The 22,150-nt window shown below is 46.2% G+C and overlaps 1 long non-coding RNA gene across 1 annotated transcript; it reads right to left on the bottom strand.

Annotated features, from left to right (window-relative positions):
- Positions 1-21,592, bottom strand: LOC139078262 (uncharacterized). Its single transcript, XR_011531141.1, has 3 exons — positions 21,476-21,592; positions 17,930-18,016; positions 1-111 (listed from the first exon to the last, which is right to left on the bottom strand). It is a non-coding gene; the product is annotated as an uncharacterized lncRNA (long non-coding RNA).
- Between the last annotated feature and the right edge of the window lie 558 nt (positions 21,593-22,150).

The following is a 22,150-nucleotide window of genomic DNA, read 5'->3' as shown; positions in this document are numbered from 1 at the left end:
CTTGTGGAGTTTCTTTTATTTGGAGGGCTCAAGGAGGCAGAGGTGTGAAGATTTGTAGGGGAGGCCGAATCTGGGGACATCGAAGGGGTAGCAGTGGCTGTTTTTCTTCACCTGAAAGACAGAGGGTATGAAAATGTAACTGGCTTGTCACCCCAATATGCAAGCAGTGGTAATCCACCCCAAGATGTGTTCATACACCAAAGCCCCAATTCTGGTCATTGGCTCTCATGTCAACTATGCCTGTGTATTCCTGGCCTTAACATCTCTCACTCATAAAAACATCTTGTAATAGAATTTACAAGCGCAAATGTCTACAGGAGCAAAGCAGGTGACGTAAATGAGTACAGCAACCTAGCTAAAAGACATAAAGGAGTGGTGGTGAGTGTGGCCAACTGGAGAGCACACTACCTGTCTAAAGGGATGAACTCTATTATTCTTGGGCTGGTTGCCATCACATAGGGATGCAGGCCCAGTAATGTTGGGTCTTCACACTTTTTTGGAGGTCATGAATCTGGATTTTTATGGAAAATATCCCAACTTTTAAGTGTTAGCAACTAATTCTAATTTTTTTTCTTTTAGCCACATAGTGGCCAAATGAAGCACATCTGTAGGCAGGCTACAGCCCAAAGACTGGCCTTTTGTGATCTCTGCTTTGACTGACAGAGCTTGTATTAGTTATCTATTGCTGTGTAACAAATGATCCCAAAACTTAGCAGCTTGAAACATTGATTATCTCATAGTTTTTGTGGGTCAGGAATTCAGGAGCATCATTAGCTGAGTGATGCTGGCTAGGAGTCTCCCATGAGGTTGCAATCAAGACGTCAGCCACACGCAGTCATCTGAAGGCTTGACTGGGGCTGGAGGACCTGCTTCCAACATGGCTCAGGAGGCCTCAGCTCCTTGCTGGCTGAGGGCAGGAGGCCTCAGTTCCTCACCATGTGGACCTCTCCACAGAGCTCCTTGAATGTTCTTACAGCATGACAGCGGGCTTCCCCCTGCGAATGACCCTTGAGAGAGAAAGCAAGGAGGAAGCATAATGCCTTTTGTGACCTAGGCTCAGAAATCAGACATCGTCTCTTCCACCAAATTCTAGCTCACATTCAAGAGGAGTGGGAATGCACCTGTTGAAGAGAAAGTATGAAAGAATTTGTAAACCTATTTTAAAACGACTACATTCCAAAGCCCATTGAGCGGAAAGAGTAGTTTCCAACTTTAGAATTTCATAGGCCAGCAGAATTTCCGATTCAGTTTGGTGAAGTATGTAAGCCTTTCTGGCATTTTATTTTGCCAAATAAAGATGTTGAAAAGTAACTGCCATGTGCTATTATCATCACCTAGTAAAACAAAGGATATTTCAAACCTCCCCCAAAAATATAATCTCAGAATAAAAGATCATCTTTAAAAAACAAAATTCCTCTCCCATTTTTTAATAGATCTGGGCTTTTTAACCTCAGCACTATTGACATTTGAGACTCTATCATTCTCTGTGCTGGAGGCTGTCCTGGGCATTGTAGGATGTTTGGCAGCATCCCTGACCTCCATCCACTACATACCAACAGCACCCTCTCCCCACTCATGACAACCGAAAATGTCTCTAGATATCACCAATAGTCCCCTGGGGGACAAGGTCACCTCTGGTTGAGACCACTGGAAGATGTACAAAACCTAAAATCTAAAAGGTACAGTGAAACCTGAAATTTCCCTCACATCTCTGGACCCCAGAGACAGTCACTGCTACCAGTTTCTCATGTGTCCTTCCAGAGGTGATCTCCATGTACCAGTGTGTGTGTGTGCGCTTTTGTTTTGTGTTGATTTATTTTACCCCATACAAATAGTAACATGCCATATATGCTGCTCTGCACTTGGCTTTTGCCATTTCATACATCTTGAAAATCAGTCTGTGTTAATACATGAAGAGCTTCCTCCTTCTTTCGTAAGCACTTGTCCTGTTCTAGCTACATAGTAATTGTTAGTCTCCTAGGCTGAGCGTTCAGGTTGCTTCCAAACTTTTGCTATAACAAACGGCGCAGAAATAAATGGCCTGTCAGTGGTTCCTGTGGGCTCAGCCTTCAAAATAGATCTGGAAGCTGCACTTCTCGCCCCTCTGCTGCCACAGCTCTTGGCCATCACTGTCTCTTGCCTAACGGCTGCAGCAGCCTCCAGACAAAGCTCCTTGTTTCTGCCCTTGATCCCTTTCAGGCTCTTCTCAACACACTGGCCAGAGGGATCCTGTCAAACTGTCAGTTTGATCATGTCGCTTGGCCACCAAAACCTTCCAAAGGCTTCCCATCACATTTTGAATAAAATCTGAAGTCCTTGGTGCATTCTGCATAGCCGTACGTTCCCCTGGCCCCTGCCTGCCTCTGATTTCATCTCCCCTGCTCCCCCCGAGGGCACTCTGCTCCATTGTCACTGGCCTCCTTGTGGTTCTTCAAACATACCCACTGTGAGCTCACCTAGTGATGCTGCTCTCTTCTGGCCCTCTCTGAGACCCTTCTACTCTCTCTGACCTCCTTTCTTATAACTCCTCCACTCCTCCCCTTCAGACACATTGGCTACCAGTCAGTTTTCCAATACACGAAGCTCTCTTCCACCCCAGGGCCTTTGCTCTGGCTGTAACCTCTATCTGGAATGACTTTCCTAGGCTAGCCACGTGGCTCACCCCCTCGCTTCCTTCAGGTGTCACCTTCTCTGCAACCCTGTTCTCTGACAACCTTATTTGTTATAGCAACCTCCCCCTCACACACACACCTCTCTCACAATCCAGCCCTTCCTCTGCTTTATTGTTCTCAACACTTACTGCCTTCTGACACACTCTATTTTATTTATTGTGTTTATCATTTACCTCCCTCCAGTAGAACATAAATTCAAAACTGAAAAGCAAAGAGAACGAAGACTGAAAAAAGCCAAACAGAATATCCAAGGACTGTGTGACAACTGCAACAGGTATAATAGATCCATAATGGGAACAACAGAAAAAGAAGAAAGAGAGAAGAACAAAAGAAATACTTGAAACAATAATGACTGAGAAGTTCTGCAAATTAACGTCAGACACCAAACCGCAGATCCAGAAAGCTCAGAGAACACAACCAGAATAAATGTAAAAAAAACTACACCTACGCATGTCATTTTCAAACTATAGAATATCAAAGATAAGAAAAATCCTGAAAGAAGCCAAAGTGAAAAACACCTCACCTGTAGTGGAACAAAGATAAGAATTACGTCTGACTTCTCAGAAACCATGCAAGCAAGAAGAGAGTAGAGTGAAATGTTTAAAGTGTTGAGAGAAAAAAATCACCAACCTAGAATTCTGTACTCTGCAAAATTATCCTTCAAAAATGAAAGAGAAATAACAGCTGTCTCAGACAAAAGAAATTGAAGGAATTTATTGCTAGGAGGTCTGCCTTCTAAGAAATGTTAAAAGAAGTTCTTTAGAAAGAAAGAAAATGATAAAGGTCAAAAACTTGGATCTACATAAAGAAAAGAAGATCATCAAAAAAGGAATAAGTGAAAGTAAAATAAAAACTTTTATTTTTCTTACTTTTGATTGAACTAACAAATAAGTTTGTCTAAAATAATAATACCAACAATTTATTCAATTAGGTATGCATATGTGTGTGTCTATATATATGTATGTATATGTTTATGTATGCTTACATATAAGTGAAATGAATGACAGCAGTGATACAATGGATAAGAGAGAGAAATTAGGATTATTTTGTCATTGTAAGGTACTCACACTACTCATGAAGTCATATAGTGATATTTGAAACCAGACTTGTATCAGTTGTAAATGTACATTGCAAACTCTATGGCAACCACTAAAAAAAGCTTTAAAAAAAAGTATAACTAATATGCTAAGAAAGAAGAGAAAATGAAATCATATAAAATGCTCAGTTAGAACCTCAAAAGGCAGAAAAAGAGTGGAAGACAAAATAGGAACAAATAATCAGGGCAACAAATAGAAAATAGTAACAAATATGGTGGCTATTAGTCCAACTCTATCGATAATCACTTTGAATGTCAGTGGTCTAAACACAACAATTAAAAGATAGAGATTGTCACAGTGAGTCAAAAAACATGACCCAATGCTCCATGTGCCCCCTGACACACACACACATACACATCCCACAGGCAGTGAGTGCAAGCCTTTGCAGACAGCTAGTGAGCACACACAAAGCCAGCCCAATTCTGCAGGATTGGAAGAAAGCACACAAACTTAGGTACTCAGCACTGTCTTAAGGAAAGCAGACAGGAGGCTGTCAGCACCCAGCCTGGCTTTGCAGGATTGAGAGAAGGCTACAACCTTAAGAATTCCCCCCAAAGAGGGAACAAGAAGAGTGGGGCAGATGTATCCATAGAAAAGTTCTGAGAAAGCCTCTGAACCCATAGCAGGGCTGACAGGTAAAGATATTTCTTTCCCAGAGCCAGTCATAAAGATTGGAGAAAGTGACAGCTTCTTCAAATGTGAAGACAGCAATGTGAGACCTCAAGAAACACAAAAAGTCAAGGAAACATGACACCACCAAGGGAGCACAATAATTTCCATGTAATTGACCCCAGAGAAATGGAGGTCTACAATTTGCCTAATAAAGAATTCAAAATAATTGTTTTAAGGAATCTCAGTGAGCTCTAAGAAAACACAGAAAGATAATTCAGTGAAAGCAGGAAAAACAAAATATATCAACAAAATGAGAATTTTGACAAGGAGATGGAAATCATAAAAAAAGAACTAAACAGAATTCTGGAGCTAAAGAATACAATGAATGAAATGAAAGTACAATAGAGAGAATCAACAGCAGACTTGAAGAATCCAGAGAAAGACTCTCTGAACTAGAAGAAGGATCGCTTGAAACTATCCAGTCAGAGGAGAATTAAGAAAAAAGCATGAAAGAGAGTGAAGAAGCCCTACATGAATTATGGTATGCCATCAAGTGAAACGATTTATGCCTTATGGGAGTCCCAAAAGGAGAAGAGAGGGAGAAAGGGGCAGAACGCTTATTTAAAGAAATAATGGCAGAGAACTTCCCAAATCTTGGGAGAGATTTAGAAACCCAAGTTAATGAAGCTGATAGACCCCCACAGAGTCAAGGCAAAGAGATCTTCTTCAAGACACATCATAATAAAACACTCTAAAATCGAAGACAAACAGAGAATTTTGAAAGTAGCAAAAGAAAAAAAATATCTCATCACATATAAAGGAACTCTCATAAGGCTATCAGTGGGTTTCTCAGCAGAAACCTTGCAGGGTGGGAAAAAGTGGGATGATATATTCAAAGCGCTGAAAGAAAAAAACTGCCAACCAAGAATATTTTACCCAGCAGAGCTGTTTTTCAGAAATGAAGGAGAGAGAATGACTTTCTATAACAAACAAAAGCTGAGAGTTTATCATCACTAGACCTGCCTTACAAAAAACACTGAAAGGAGCTCTTCAAGCTGAGATGAAAGGATGCTAATTAGTAACAAGAAAATGTATGAAAGCATGAAACACACTGGCAAAGGTAATAATATAGTCAAATTGAGAATACTCGAGTACCGTAATAGTGGTGTGTAAATCTCTTACTCTAGTATAAAGGTTAAAGGACAAAAGTATTAAAAATAACTGTACAATTACAATAATTTGTTAATGGATACACAATATAATACAATTAAATTGTGGCATCAAAAACATAAAATGAGGAAGGGGAGTAAAAGGATAAAGTTTTCATATGTGATCTAAGTTAAGTTGTTATCAGCTTAAAATCAACTGTTTAAGCTATAAGATGCTTTATGTAAGCCTCATAGTAACCACAAAGCAAAAACCTATGGAAGATGCACAAAAGATAATTGAAGCATACCACTGCAGAAAATCATCAGTTCACAAAGGAAGATAGCAAGAGAGAAAGAAAGGAACAAAAGAACTACAAAACAGACAGAAGACAATGAGACGACAATAGTAAGTTCTTAACTATTGATAGTTACTTTAAATGTAAATGGATTAAATTCTCCAATAAGAACACATAGAGTGGCTGAATGGATTAAAAAAACTAGACCGAATTATATGCTGCCTACAAGAGACTCACTTTAATTTGAGGATACACATAGGTTGAAAGCAGAAGGATGGAGAAAGATATTCCATGCAAACGGAAACCAAAAGACAGCAGAGGGAGGTAACTATACGTATATCAGACAAAACAGACTTTAAGTCTAAAATTGTAACAAGAGACAAACGAAGTTATCATATAATGACAAAAGGATCAATTCATCAAGAGGATATAACAACTGTAAATATATATATGCCTAGCATTAGAGCAACTAAATATATTAAGCAAATGCTAACAGATCTGAACAGATAAATGGACAGAAATACAATAATGGTGGGTGATTTAAGTAGCCCACTTTCAACAATGAATAGATCATCTAGACAGAAAATCAACAAGGAAACATTGGACTTGAACTGTACTTTAGACCAAATGGACCAAACAGACATGTACAGAACATTCCATCCAATAGCAGCAGAATACACATTCTTTACAAGTGCACATGCAACATTCTCCAGGATAGATCATACATTGGGTCACAACACAAGTTTTAACAAATCTGAAAAGATCGATATCATACCAAGTATCTTTTCTGACCACGTGTTATGAAACTAGAAATCAATAACAGGAAGAAAACTGGAAAATTTACAAATATGTGGAAATGAAACAACACATTGAGTCAAAAAGGGAAATCAAAAAGCATCTTGAAGCAAATGGAAGAACAACATACCAAAAACTTACAGGATGCAGCAAAAGCAGTTCTAAGCGTAAAGTTTATAGCAATAAACACCTACATTAAGAAGAAAGAAAGACCTCAAATTAACAACCTCAAGAAACCAGAAAAAGAAGACCAAACTAAGCCCAAAGTTAGCAGAAGGAAGGAAATAACAAGGACCAGAGCAGAAATAAACAAAATAGAGACCAGAAAAACAACGGAAAAGATAAACAAAACCAAGAGCTGGTTTTTTGGGAAGATAAACAAAATTGACATACCGTTGGCTAGACTAAGAAAGAAAGCCTAAGATTCAAATAAATAAAAGGTATACAGTTTGGAAAGGAAGACAAAAAGCTGTCTTTGGTCACGGATGACATGATCATCTATGCAGAAAATTTGAAAGAGTCAACCAACTCTTGGAATAAGTGATTATAATAAGATTCTGGATACAAGATAAATGTACAGAAGTCAATCACTTTCCTACATACTGGCAATCAACAAGTGGAATTTGCAATATAAAACACAATACCATTTACATTAACACCCCCAAAAATGAAATAGGTATAAATCTAAAGGATATGTACAAATCTATACAAGGAAAACTACAAAAGTGTGATGAATGAAATCAAAGAACTAAATAAATGGAGAGAGAGTCCATGCTTATAGATATGAAGACTCGATATTGTCAAGAGGTTAGTTCTTCCCAACTTGATCTATAAATTCAATGCAATTCCAATCAAGATCCCAGAAAGGCATTTTGCGGATATTGACAAACTGATTCTAAAGTTTGTATGGAGAAGTAAAAGATCCTGAATAGACCACGTGGTACTGAAGAACAAGGTTGCAGAAGTGACACTTCTTGACTTTAAGACTTACCATAAAGCTACAGTAATCATTCACTCAACAAACACAGCTCCTTCTATATGTCAGCTGTGGATAAGCATGGCAATTCTGAGATCAGTTAAGGCATCCTTCCTTTCTTTGTTTCTTCCTCCTTCCTTCCTTCCTCTTCTTCATTTTCTCCCCTCCTTCATGCCCTTACCTTCCATACACACCATTGAGCACTTGCTGTGTATGAGGCCCTCTGCTTGGCACTGGGAATACCAAGCTGAATTGGGCAGCATCTCTGCCCTGATGGAGGTAATGATCCAAAGGGGGAGACCACACTCATTCACCCCGGACATAGGCGAGGGGGCTGCAAAGAAACCACACACACCCCCCGCCCAGATCAGGAGTGCCTGCAAGAGGTAGGTGTGGCCTGAGATCTCCCGTGTTTCAGGTGCGTTGCTACAAAGCCTTTTTTTGTATCTCCTCCAATCCTCACGAAACACTGCTAGGAAGACATTATTATCTGCATTTTGCAGCTGAGGGGATTGAAGCAAAGAGCAGTAAGGTGACTTGTCCAAGGCCACCCAGCCAGGAAGTGGCAAAGCCCAGATTTTAACCCAGATCTGTCTGATTTCACAAGATTACTGCCTCTGCCAAAAGGATCAGGCATAACAATTCGGCAGGCAGAGCAGTGCAGGGTGCGGAGGGCTGCGGCTGGCACCTGACTGCCTGGGTTCAAAGTCCTGACTCCTCCACTTAGTAGTTCAATGGCATCAGGGAAGTCTCTAGCCTCTGTGCCTCGGTGTCCCCATCTGCAGAATAAGGCTCATTCACTTTGGCAACAGTTGTGTGTTAAGCTCCTCAGGGCCAGGAACAGGATGGGGAGAGTGAGGTCGGATTGTACAAAGGTAGAGCTGGATTTTGTCTCTATTTGAAATTTTGATATTTTGTTCATTGTGGATTTTTTGCATTAACTTTTATTTTTTTTCAGTATGCTTTATCTTGATTGCTGAGTTTTGGGCACCCCCTTAAATCTTGCACACGAAATGAATGCCTCACTTCACCCAGCCCTTTCCCTGGGGGATACGGTGTTGAGCAAAGCACATCCCTGCCTTCAAGAGACGCACATCCCAGAGGGAAGGGCTGCCAATAAACAGATTAAAAATGTGTGTCAAGTCTGGTACTAAGGAGAAAGATGAAGCTGGGAAAAAAAGACAGAGAGAGACATGGGGCAAAATATAGTATCCTCCTCTCAAAGTTGGTGTAAAGATTAAAACAAATGATTCCTATAATGTACCTAGTACACACAGAATCGGGCACATGGCGAGCTACACAGACATCGGTCATCCCCGTGATTTCAGTGCTGGCTGAGGGGGCGCGCACGGGTCAGCGACGCCAGCACTCGGCTCTCCTGGCGCTTACAGCTTGGGGCAGCATTTCACAGACTGTGAGCTGGGACCCCCGGGAGCGGAGTCCTTAAACTTTGTGTGCTGGGACTCTCGGGCAGTCTGAGGGGGTCCACAGACCTCCTCTCAGAAGAGTAATTTATGTGCATAAAATAAAATACATGAGTTTATAAAAGAAACTTATTGAAATGCAATTATCAAAATATTTTAAAATATGTCATATAGTCATCCATGTGCTTCTTTATTAAAGAAATTAAATGGCAAGATCTAGCAGTGGGTCTAGCAGCTACCAGAATTTCGAGGTAGTGAAGGGCATAAATGCTGCTCTGAGGCATCTGCAGCAGCTATAATGGGATACAAAATAATCTATGCTTGGTATTAGCGACAATGTCACAAGTACTGCTAACGCTACTCTGATTTGTTGCCTATATTCATAACTGAAATAAGTGCTGCATTTCAGCTGGAGGTCAGCAAAAATAAAGGTACAGGGTTTTGTCCTATCCAAGTTCACAGACCCAGATCACAAATGCCTGCATTAGAGTCGTGACGAGCACTTTTTTAATGAAAGAATAATACACATAGATCAGCGTGCATTGCTAATAATAAGGTGAGTAGAGATTCATGAAACTTTTATTTCAGTTTGTGTGTGTGTGTGTTTGTGTGTGTGTGTGTGTGCTACGGGTCATAATGCAAAACTACTTCTCCCTGCAACTCATGGTCAAAAAGATCTGAGAGGGGCCGGCCCCATGGCTGAGTGGTTAAGTTCGCGCGCTCTGCTTCGGTGGCCCAGACTTTCGCCAGTTCGGATCCTGGGTGCAGACATGGCACCGCTCATCAAGCCATGCTGAGGCGATGTCCCCCATGCCACAACTAGAAGGACCCACAACTGGAATACACAACTATGTACTGGGGGGACTTGGGGAGAAAAAAGGAAAAATAAAATCTTTAAAAAAAAATCTGAGAATCCATGCACTGGGGAAAGCAGGCCCAGCAGAGTCACTGCCACATTGCAGATCCAAATGTCCTTATTCCTCCCTCTGGGCCCCCGTCAGCCTTGATTCGGCCTCTCCGCCCTCCTGCCCACACACAAGGGATACACACAAGACCCAAGCTCAAAAAAGGCTATGTTGTCAGTGGCTGCACAGCTGTTTCCCCCTCCTGGGGTGAGGAGCAGGTGTGGTGATTCCCATGTCCTGAGCTCATCGCCTGTCTGGGGACATGCCCCTGCTGATGGCCACATGTCCCCACAGCAAATATTAGGAGAGCTGTTTGTGAAGAGCCAGCTGGCGGCACGTCTAGAGTGCCAGGCTGCAAAGGTTTGGGGCTAATTAAACTGCCTCTAATGAGACACTTATCAGGAACTATGGCCAGGCAAATACTTTTGTGCTTTTCTGGACGCGTGTGTGTTCTTCTTATCCCCAATCTTGGATATTGAAGGAGCGTCTGGGAGAGGATATTGGGATCAGAAAAACAAAACTTCTAAGGAATCTGCTCTCGGGTCTCCCAAGGGGAAGGGAGTTTGACACTCTGCAGATGGGAGATGAGGGAACAGACGATTTGGTTGTAGGATGTGTTGGCAATTAACCCTGTGCTAACAAACAGGAAATTACTAAAGGAGAAAGACGAGCTTTAGGGGATTTTCAAGCTGCAACTCAATCTAGTGGTTCAGAAGAGAAAATTTGGAGTCTGAAGTATCTGAGTTCAAATTCTGCCTATACCACTTCCTTGCTGTGTGACCTAAGGCGAGTCATTTTCCCTCTCTGGGCCCTGGTTTTCCAGTCTATGAAATGGAAAAATAATAGCATCTAGTTTGAGGGGCTGCTGGATTGCTTCAATGAAAAGATGTAAAGTGCTTAGCCCATGGCTTGGCATACAGTGAGTGCTCAATAATGGTAGCTCTCATTGTTGCCATCATTATTATTCCCATGGCAGCCTAGTGCCTGTGTCTGTTCCTTAATGGAGGTCTATTGTCCAGGCTGAGCCCCTCACAATACGAGAAATTATGGAGATTATAAAATCACACTGGTTAGCATTTATGGAGCAGCTCCTACGTGCCAGGCACTGTTCCAAGCACTGTACATGTACTTTGCTGATTGATCCTTAGCCACAACCTTATGAAATACAACCTATGAAATTATCATCATGGGTGTCATCATGAAATTATCATCAACTCTGTGAAATTATCATCATCCTTATTTTACAGATGAGGAACTGTATTAGCTACCTACTACTGTGTAACAAATTACCCCAATACTTAGAGGCTTAAAACAACCATAGATATTTATTATCTCACGTAGTTTCTGTGGCTCAGGGATTTGGGAGTGGCTTAGCTGCGTGGTTCATGGACAGACTCTCTGATGAGGTTGCACTCGAGACACCGGCCGAGGCTGCACTCATCTGCAGGCTTGACTGGGGCTGGAGGATCCACTTCCAAGATGGCTCCCTCGCGTGGCCAGCAGGTTGATGCAGAGCTGTCAGCAGGAGGCCTTGCTTCTTCCCCACGCGGATGTCTGCACAGGGTTTCTTAAGTGTTCTCACGATACAGTTGAGGGCTCGCCCCAGAGTGAGTGATCCAAGAGAAGGGCAGAAGCTGCAGCTTCCTTTTTCTGCCATTTTTTCTTTATTGTGGCAAAATACACATAACATACACATTACCATCTCCAGCCATTTTTAAGTGACATTTCAGTGGTGTTAAGTACATTCACACCGTTGTGCAACCATCAACACCGTCATCTTGCAAAACTGAAACTCCGTACCCATTGAATACTAACTCCGCACTCCCTCCGGCCCCTGGCAGCCCCCACTCCACTTTCTGTCTCTATGAATCTGACTGCTCTAGGGCCGTCGTCGAAGTGGAATCGTACGGTATTTGTCTTTTTGTGATGGCTTATTTCACTCAGCATAATGTCCTCAAGGTTCATCCATGTTGTAGCATGTGTCAGAATTCCCTTCCCTTTTCAGGCTGAATAATATTCCATTGTCACAATGTCTTTTTATTATCCAGCCTCAAAAGTCACGCACCCCGTCACTTCTGGAATATCCTATTAGTCACACAGGTCAGCCCCATTCATTGTGGAACGGGACGACACAAGGGAGTGAATACCAGGAGGCGAGAATCACTGGGAGCCATCTTGGAGGCTGGAGACCACAGAACTGAGGCCCCAGGTTTAGCTATTTACCTAAGGTCACACAACAGGCAGGTGACAGATGCAGGATTTGAACCCAGATGGCATGACACAAGTGCAACGTGTCACCACTCTACAGTATCACCACCCCTCAATCCAGCCTTGACGCGGCTTCCACTGGTGAAGGAAGAGGCACCTGGTGGGTGGAGACTCCCTGGGCAGAAGGTCAGGAGACCTGGGTTGGAGTCTCAGTTCTGGCACTAATTCACTGTGTGACCTTGGACAAAGCACTGGCCCTCTCTGGGCCTCAGTTTCCTCAGTGGTCAGGCAGGGGCAATAATGCTACCTCCCGGGTTGCTGAGGTGAAGAAAGAAAATGAATACATCGTGTAAGTCTTAGTCCACAGACAGATATGCAAAAATAATACACTTCCTTCTAGGTTCTTTTTAATGTTTATTTATTTACTAAGTAATAACTTCGTGTAGCACCAGTTGGAAAGGTATGAAAGAATATGTGAGGAAAATCGCCCTCTTTTCCTATCCATCAGCCACCCAGATTCCTCTCCAGAGGGAATCACTGTTACTAGTTTCTTGTTGAAATAGCACATTTCTTTCTTTTCTTTTTTCCTTCTTTCTTTTTTTTTTTTTTGAGGAAGATTAGCCCTGAGCTAACTACTGCCAATCCTCCTCTTTTTGCTGAGGAAGACTGGCCCTGAGCTAACATCTATGCCCATCTTCCTCTACTTTATATGCGGGACGCCTACCACATCATGGCTTTTGCCGAGCGGTGCCATGTCCGCACCCGGGATCCGAACCGGCGAACCCCGGGCCGCCGAGAAGTGGAACCTGTGAACTTAACCGCTGCGCCACTGGGCGGGCCCCTCTTTGTTTTCTTAAACCAACCTAATTTCCAAGGACCTGCTGAGCAGGAGAGGACGTCCGCTCGGCCCCTCGTGGGGCTGGGGGCCTGGGTTTCACCTGGCACCAAGGCCTGGGGGGTGGAGGGGCAGGGCCTTCTGGTTACGGATGATCCAACCCCCTTGGTGACTTCAGACATGCGCCGTATCCTGGGCATATGGAATCCCTGGCCCCAAGGGGAGGAGCTGGGGTTTGAACCCAGGTCGAGAGCCCGAGCTCCCAGGCCCTTTGTGACTTTGTGTGAGTTCAGGGAGCCTCTCCTCGGGAGGACCAGCATGAGGGAGAACACCAGAAATGAAGCGCCCAACTGCCCACCCATGACGGATGGCACTGCCGCTCGCTGGAATCACGCGCGTTGCTTGACATCTTTACTGGGCGCAATGTGGAGATGCTAGAAACTCTTAAGTTATAATGTAAAGTTAAAAATAAAGAAATCCTAGACACAGCTAAGGCACCTCATCTCCCAGGAGGCTTTGCTGACCCCTTCGCCATCAAAGGCAGGGTCGGGGTTTCTTCCGGCCTCCCGCAGCCTCCTGAGCCTGCCCCATCACAGCCCTGACAGGCCCCGACTTCCTGTGACTTCCAGTGAGCTGGCGAACCCAGTAAATGTGGGAGCCAGATGGCCTGGGTTCCGATCCCGGCTCCTCTATTTTCTAGCTGCGTGAACTTTCACCTCTCTGTGCTTCGTGAACTGGTGGGACTAGGAACAGCTGGTTCCAGGGGCCATAGTGAGAATTAAATGTGTTGTCTTCTGTAGAGTCCTCGTCACAGTCAACAACGTCTGTGAGTTACTGCAGCTTGTCCCTCTCGGTGAGCTCCATGCAGGCAACGACCTAGTCTTACCTGTGTTCCAAGCACCCAGCACCGAGCCTGGCCTGGGGTAGGCACTCAGAAAGATCTGCTGAACGAACCCAGGCATGCATTCCACAAATATTTATTGAGCACCCTCTCGGTGCCAGGTCCCTGGGAGACAAATGTAAATGAGACAGATGTGGTCTGTGTTCTCACGGGGTTTATAGTCTCATAGAGGAGACAGCCAATAAATAAATAGCAAGTGAGTAAACAACAAGACATAGGCTACTGCTCAGTGCTATGGAGAAAGTTATACAGGTGGTGATATAGGGTGACTGAGGAGGGCAGTCAGGGAAGGCCTCCCAGAGGTGATGATTGTGAGACAAAAGCTGATTGACAGGAAGAAGCTAGCCACGGGAAGAGCTGGTAGAACAGCCTTTCAGACAGAGGGCACAACAAGTGCAAAGGCCCTGAGGCAGGAACAATCTCAGGAGGCCAGCTTGGCTGGAGAGGGATGAGTGAGGAGAGGAGTGGGGGGTTGGAGGTGGGAGAGGTCAGCAGGGGGCCCATCATGCAGCGCCCGTCAAGCAGGGCGGGCGTCGGGGGCTTTAAGCCAGGGAGAAATGCCGTCCTTGCACCCAGGAGCCTCCCCCATAATAAGAACGGCCCCAGCCTCAATCTAGAGGCATCTATTCGTCCACGGCAGCGTCCGAGCTCAGGCTGGAGTTGCTCAGCCCGGGAGTCCCTGCCATCCATCCTTGTCGCCGCCTCCTTGCAAGCCAGACTCGAGGCCCCATTAATATAAATGAGGCCCCTCGAAGACTCGGTTTCCAAACGAGTCCAGCCGTTCAAGAGCTCTATTCCCGGAAATGTGAAATTTATGTAATGAAAATTAAAAGAAAAACTGGGGAAGCGGCTCTTTAAGTGCCTGCTTCCTGGGTAGTGAGCCAGGGCTGTGCATCTGACAGGAGATGGATGAAGGCGCCACCCAAGGGCTGCTGGGGCCCTGGGAGCACACTGGCGGCAGGCAGGGAGTGAAGCCCCCAGACCTCCTTGCTTCCCTCAAGAGAAGAGCCGTGGTAATGACAGCTCCTGTTTGCTGCTGTGAGCCCCGCTGTTGTAAGCACTCTACTTAACGCTGGTTAAACCATTTAACCCTCACGACAGCCTGATGGGATAGTCGCTTCTATTTTCCTGATTTACAGATGGGAAGACTGACTCATATTGAAGAAATGACTCGATCAAGGTCATTCAGCAAAAGAGTGGCTAATTTGGGACTCAGGTCTTTTGTCTATTACCGCCACAGACCTTCTTGTCCAGAGCTCAGACAATGTGGACTGGAAGAAAGGCTCAGGGCTCAGAGAGACCTGGATTCCACTCCGAGCTCCAATTACTGCCCTGCCGTGTGACCTTGGACAAGCCATTTACCTCCCTGAGGCTCAGTTCCTCTATAATCACAGCCCCTTTTCCACAGAGTTCATCTCTGCATTAAAGGAGAAAATGTATAAAAATGCCAAGCACAGGATTTCAGATGCCCTCTCAAACTGGTTTAATAAAAAAAAATTGCAAACTCTTAGAACTGGAAAGTCTTAGGGTAATGGCTTCAGGTATGGCTGGATCTAGGGGCTCTAAAGATGTCATAAGGGCTTGGTTTCTTTTTCTTTCTCTCCAGGTAGTGAACTCTCACTAAGAGCTCCAGGGGTGTATCATTCTTACAGCTAGAAATCTTGGTTGAAAGAGAGCTTCTTTTTCCCAACAGGGCAGCAAAAGTCCCAGGATTCGCTCTGATTGGACCAACATGGGTCATATGCTCATCTCATAACCAAGCTCTAGAGCCAGAGGGATGGACTATGCCCACCCGCGTCACATGCCCACCCCTGGAGCTAGGGGCATAGAAAACCCAGGTTGACCCACTTGTACTGCGAAGGGGAGAGGTTAGGTTCCCCAAAGGAAAACTGGGGTGCTGTTACCAGAAAAATAAGGAAGAGATGCTGGACCAGCAGGAAGACCAGACTCCTGGCACACAGTAGGCCCTAAACAAATAGATGTTCAATCAAAGGAATAAATATCTACGCCAGATGATGGTTGTAAGGATAAAATGAAATAATATCTGCGAGTCCTGGCACATAGTTAGCGCTCAATAAATCTTGTCTTAAAGGAACAGGAGCTGCTCAAATTGGGTTTGGATTCTGGGCGCGGGCGGATGAGCACAGATGCTGGAAGAAGCTGGAAGGGAAGGCTTCCCTCGCCTCAGCCAGGCTTCCCCGACATCCACTTTCCATCCCCAGGGCAAAACAGGGCCAGTGCGGGGGTGAGGAGAGCGGGGCCCTCACCTCGGCATGAAATGTCAGGGGGCACCAAAAACTCAGTAATCGACATAAACAATATTTTTAAAAATCAATATTAGTGCAAAAGTCGATGATAAACAAAATATTAACATTTTAAATAAAGACATATCCATAGACGCACAGTAATTATCACTTGTATCCAAATGTACAGACACATGCACACATGGACATTTTCACAGATGTGGTTTTACATATTTACTTATAAATATGCCCAGGGCCACTGCACTGCACAACTCCAGGAGGTCCCATTCCATCGTAATCTGTATGAATGGCATTCCCTGAATCGTGCACACACAGCCTCTGTGGCTGAACACAGCAGTCTTGTGTATGAACAAACATGTACGCAAATCTTCATCCACGTGTAGATAGATAACCACCCATGTACACTAAGTGTGTTCACATAACATCACACAAGCAGACATGCTAAGAGATATAACTACACGAGACAGTTTCATACATGTTCACTTCCTGCCTTAGGGCCTTTGCACTAGTTGTTTCCTCTGCCCGGGATGTTCTTGCCCCAGATAACCATGTAGTTCCGTCTTCTGCCTCCCTCAAGTTGTGCTCAAACGTCACTCTCTCAGTGAGGCCTTCCCCGACACCCCCACATCCCATCACTGCTTAAAATTGCAACAGCCCCTCACAGCTGTGTCCTCCACCCCTACTTTATTTTTCTCCGTAACGCTTATAACCATCTGACAATAAAGATTTCCCTTTTGATCATATTTAACGTCTATCTGCCCCATTAGAATGTCAGGCAGGGATATTTGTCTGCTTTGTTCACTGCTGTGTTCCCAGCCTCTAGAACGCTGCCTGGCACATAGTAGGTGCTGAATAAATATTTATTTAACAAAAATAAATATTTGTTAAATGAATGAAACTTGTTTAAAAATGAAGTGGGGATTCCTGAGAATGATTGAAACCAAAGGTCCCACTCCCCCAGCAGGAAGGCAGTCTAGAGAGAGCTGTAAGCTGAATTCAAGACCTGCGTAACAAGGCAGGGTCCATCTCAGTGCTGTCAGAGCAGCCTCTCCCTTAACCCTCACAGCAGCTCTCGAAGGCCCAGTCTTCACGGGAGGAAACTAGGGCACCGAGAGGTTAATTTACTTGCGCAAGATGTCACAGTGCGGAAGTGGCAAAGCCAGGATTCAAACCCAGGCACCCTGGCTCCACACAGCCCAGACTCCCCCCAGCACACACACACATATGCACACACACGTGCGTGCGCGCATACACACACACGCATGCATTCACGAACACACACGTCCACAAACTTACGCAGTATCGCCAGGCCCTCTCAGGCTTCAGGCGACTCTCAGAAACAAGACCTCCTTCCCCCAGACTGGGTGTCCGGGTCCTCACTGCTCTGCCAGCCTCCGCCCCCACTGTCCTCACTGCGTCCCAGCCAAGCATAAACCTGCGTCCCTGTTGATGCAGGAAGCTGTAGGCTGTCCAGTTGTCATGGCGATGGCCACCAGCTCCCGCTGCCTGGCTGGCCCACTCCTACACTCCCAGAAGCTCTCATTGAGCCTTGCTCCACCCTTGATCCCTTCTGGGTGGCTGGGTGGGCCCAAAGGTCCACTGTCTATCCTGTTCCCACCTGGGGGCCGCAGGAAGCTTGGAAGCAGGGCACCAGGTCCCCCCCTCCCTTCCCGCCCCTCCTTGGCTAAGTGACCTTGAGAAGTCCCTTCCCCTCCTGTCCCTGCTTTACAGGGTGGTCACAAGCATTAATGAGTTCGGTCATTCATTCATTCAAGAAATAATTATTGAGAACCTACCATGTGCTGGGCAATGGTCTGGGTGCTGGGGATACAGCAGGGACCAAGATCGACCAGATCCTCTGGCAGACAGACAAAAAACAAGTTCTGGGAAGAAAGTAATAAGGTGAATGTGTATGACTGGAGGGAACAGGGCAGGGACTACTATACTTGGGGTGGTTTGGGAAGGCCTCCCTGAGGAGGTGACATTTATGCTAGAGCAGAATGAGAAGATAACCACGCAAAGATAAAGGGAAAGAGTATTCCAGGAAGAAGGTGTGGTATGTGCAAAGGCCCTACGGTAGGGATGACTTGGCCTAGTTAAGAAACAAAAGGCCCTTTTCTCAAAATGATGTCACACCTCCAGGAGGGCAGGTGCAATGTGTGAACTCTGACACCGCAGGTGGAGGGAGAGAAAATGAGCATTGACAAGGGATGTCGCTCAAGACGGCAGGAGGAGTTGACCTCACAGTCAACTGCTACAGGTCCAGCTTCTCGCTCCTGAAGAAGCAGCCCCCAAACTTGGGGTCTGAGCCTCTGCACCAGGTGAGAATAAATGAACAGCAATAATAATTCATCCTGTTCTAGATGCTTCACGTGTCTTAATCAGTCTAATCTTCACATCCCTAAGAGAGAGGTGGCTATTATCAGCATCATCTCCAGTTTACGGCTGGAAAACGAAGGCAAAGAGCTACTTGCCCAAGGACCCATGGCTGGCAAAGCTGAAAACACACCCTGGCTGCAAAGCCATGGCCCCAACCCCACGCCAGCTGCCCTAGAAAGGGGCAAAGGGCCTCGGTTCAAGCCTCTGGGGTGTGGGCTGCAGCGCGGGCCCTTTGAAGAGGGCGCCACCACCCAGCTCCAGCCACTGTTGGCAGCACATGGGAATGTAGACCCACTGTGGCAAGTGTCCTAATTTTCCAAAATATGCCAGATTTGTATGTGAACTCTCCTGATTTTAAAATGTGGACTCAACAGTTTATTTTAAACATCAGGCAGTCCAATAAAACATAGCATCCTTCTAGACCTCTACACGGGACCAGCTGCATAATTTGTGGGGCCCAGTGCAAAATGAAGGGCCTCTTGTTCAAAAATTATTAAGAATTTCAAGACGGCGACGGCAGAGCATTAAACCAAGGACGGGCCCTTCTGAGCACGGGGCCACATGCAGCCACCAGGTGGCCTGCCTCGAAGGCAGGCACTTCCTAAATACTTAGGAGTCAAGTGGAAGAGAGAGAAAAGGAAGGAAAATGGACATGAATTCGGCACCTTCCGTGCATCAGACACAGTTTGTGCAATGCTCACTCACTCCGTGGCAGGCACTGTGTGTGTTAACGCATTTAAATCTCACAGCAGCGCTAGATTATCATTCCCATTTTCCAGATGAGGAAACTGGGGCTTAGAGAAGTGAAGTCACTCGCTTATTGCTAACACCGGACAGAATCAATCTGAGACGGCACGGGTGCGGAAAAACAAATGGGGGGAGGGAAAAATAAGAGGGAGAACAAAGCAAGAGGAAAAGAGGCCCCTCAGGCCTGTCCCCCAGGCTGGGCTGCACTCACTCAGGTCTCTGCCAAGACCATGTGGAATCTGGGGAGGCCGCCGCCCCCCAGAGAAGGCCCGTGGCATTTCTGAATCGCGGTGCCATCCGCCCCGGCTTGGCTCCTCTCCGGCGATCCAATTACTAAATGCAGCCGCATTCTTTAAAAATGTCTTTCCTCTTATGTAATGCGATAGTGACAAACGCCAAGCAGATGGTGCTTCGACAAGCTTTTTAAAAGTTGATTAGGAGCTCATCTTTCAAAATTAATGTATGGGCATTTAAACGAGCTCCAACAGCCACAAGACTCCATCGAGAGTCCGGACAAGATAAATCGCTGGAGGGACCGGGCCTGCTGGACTCCTCCCCGGCCAGGTGGATGGGACGTGTGGTCAAGAGGACTTGTGAGCAACGGTCAGAAGACACCCGGTTTGGACAGAGTGGAGAAACACCGTGGGCCCCTCAAAAGCACAAAAAGCTGGAGTCTCCTCAATCTGTTACCAAGACATTTTTTTCAAACTTTTACATCGTCTTCGAGAAAGTGGACCGTCTCTCTCTCCCAGAGGGAAGCGGGTTAGTCACAAATATGTCAGATGCTGCCAGGGAGCTGTCCCCGCCCTCCCCCCATCTTCCTCAGTGTTCAGGAATGAGATCATCTCATTTGGAGCCAATTATAGATGGAGAACACTGGGGATATGCAAAGAAACCTCCTGGGAGCTCTTCCCTCGCACCATTGCAGGCCATGCCGGGCTGGGAAGGGCAGGAACAGGAGGCTGGGTTTCCGGCCCCAAGTTCAATCTCAGGGTTTGTGAAGGCGGTGCATTCCTAAGGCCCAGCTTGCATCTGTTAAGCTAGGATGCTGGGCCATTGGCTAAATGAAGTCTGTTGGCCTCAGAAGTTCAGAGCTAGATGAGTCCATAGAGATCATCACTGCAGAGTTGGGGTAACTCAGGCTCAGAGAGGGAAAAGGGCTTGCTCAAGGTCACACAGCAAGTGGGTGGCAAAGCTGGATAGATGGGAGCCACTCTACCTCCCATGAGGAGGACATCTGTTGTCTGGGACCTGCCCAGCTCCCATTCCTGCTGCTTCTGACACCAGCACCCTGCGTTTTCCTTGGGGACCATCCCTTCCCTGCTCTTGGTCCATGTCTTGGTCAGTCTTGGCTTAAGTAAGACTGACCCCTCCCCTACCTCCAGGGATGCGCGCTTGGCCCAGCCCCCACCAATCAGAGCAGTCCATTCCCCAACGCCTCATTGGTTCAGGGATGAGCATGTGAGATGAGTCAATAAGTAGCAAACCCAGAATTTTAGCTAAGGCTACAGCCATTGGAAATGAGACGCTCTCTTCCTCTTGGTGGTGCTGAACTGGAAGGAAGAAAGCCTGGAGGTCCTGTAGGGCGTCTATGCCACACAAGACGGCTGCCTAAGAATGAAGCCAACACAGAAGAGAGCAGGGCCCAAAGAAAATGATACACATGCTTCAACCTTTGAACCCCTGGATTCAGCCATACCTGAAGGCAGACCTTTTCTGGATATTTTAATTACATGAATCCATGAATTTCCTTCTTTTGCTAACATTGGTTGAGGTCTGTCACTCATCCCTCAAAGCCTCCTGACTTGAAGTCCTTGGGTGTAGGGCAAGACTCCTGGAACATCACACTGCATGATCCCACCTCCATCCTCAACACATTTCTGATTTTTCTTTTTTTTAAGTATTCCCTCGATGGAGATGCCTCTCGCTCCCTGGCAGATTCCCTCACCCTGCACAAGCTCCAGCAACAATCCTGAGGGAGGACCCAAGGCAAATGTCCCATTTCACGGTACCCAAGAGACGGCCCTGCCCTCTGGGTCCCCATCACCAAGCTGTTCCCCCCACAGCCTCTGCCTTCGTGTTTGGTCAAGGGCACAGGCTTTGAGTTCTGTCCAAATCCAAGCTCCGGTGTTTCCTAATCATGAGAACTTGGTCAAGGCACTTGACTTTCCTGAGCCTCGGTTTCCTCTTCTGTAAAGGGGGAAAAGATCACCTACCTTCCAGAGTCCTCAAGCGTCACTCGAGGCATCGAGCAAAACGGGCATCACTACTTAGGGGCTGAAAAAGTGGGAGCTACGATGAACTCCAAAAGCTACATATGACGGAGCCTGGGCAGTTCAGGCACTTACGTCTGCTTGGGAAGACAGCAGCTAAACAGAAAATGATTTCCACATGAAACAGCCTCCCAAGGCCAAAACAAGTGTCGGGGCAGAAGCGGGACAGCTGGCATCTAGGGAAGCCGGCCTGGGTGAGAGTGGGGCAGCCCCCGAGCTGGCCTCCTGGCCAGCCTGCCCCTCTCTCCCCTCCTCTGCCGCAGCTCCACACCCCACACAGGTGCTGCTGAAATGCCTGCACGGTGACTCATTCACACTCCCGGGGAGGAGGAACAGACAGTGCTTCCCGGAGCACCCAGAGTTCTGATTTAGGAAGGAGCACTGAGTAACAGCAACACGTGGGCCAGTTCCTGCCCAGCCCCACGGACAGCTGAAAGACACAGCCCGCCCCCCGCCCCCACCACCACTCCATCCTCGGAGCGCCTGGGTCCAAACACGGGAAAGCTGGGCCGGCACACTCCGATCGAGGGGCGGGGGTGAGCCACAACTCCCCCCAGAATTCTCCCTCCGTTCCACCGGAGCTTCCCGAAGCGGGACCATAGGTGGGACGGTTTTACA

The sequence above is a fragment of the Equus przewalskii genome, chromosome 21 (assembly GCF_037783145.1).
Source record: "Equus przewalskii isolate Varuska chromosome 21, EquPr2, whole genome shotgun sequence".
Classification (NCBI taxonomy): domain Eukaryota; kingdom Metazoa; phylum Chordata; class Mammalia; order Perissodactyla; family Equidae; genus Equus; species Equus przewalskii.
The sequence above is the reverse complement of the archived record's forward strand: the minus strand, read 5'-3'. Positions and strand labels throughout refer to the sequence as shown.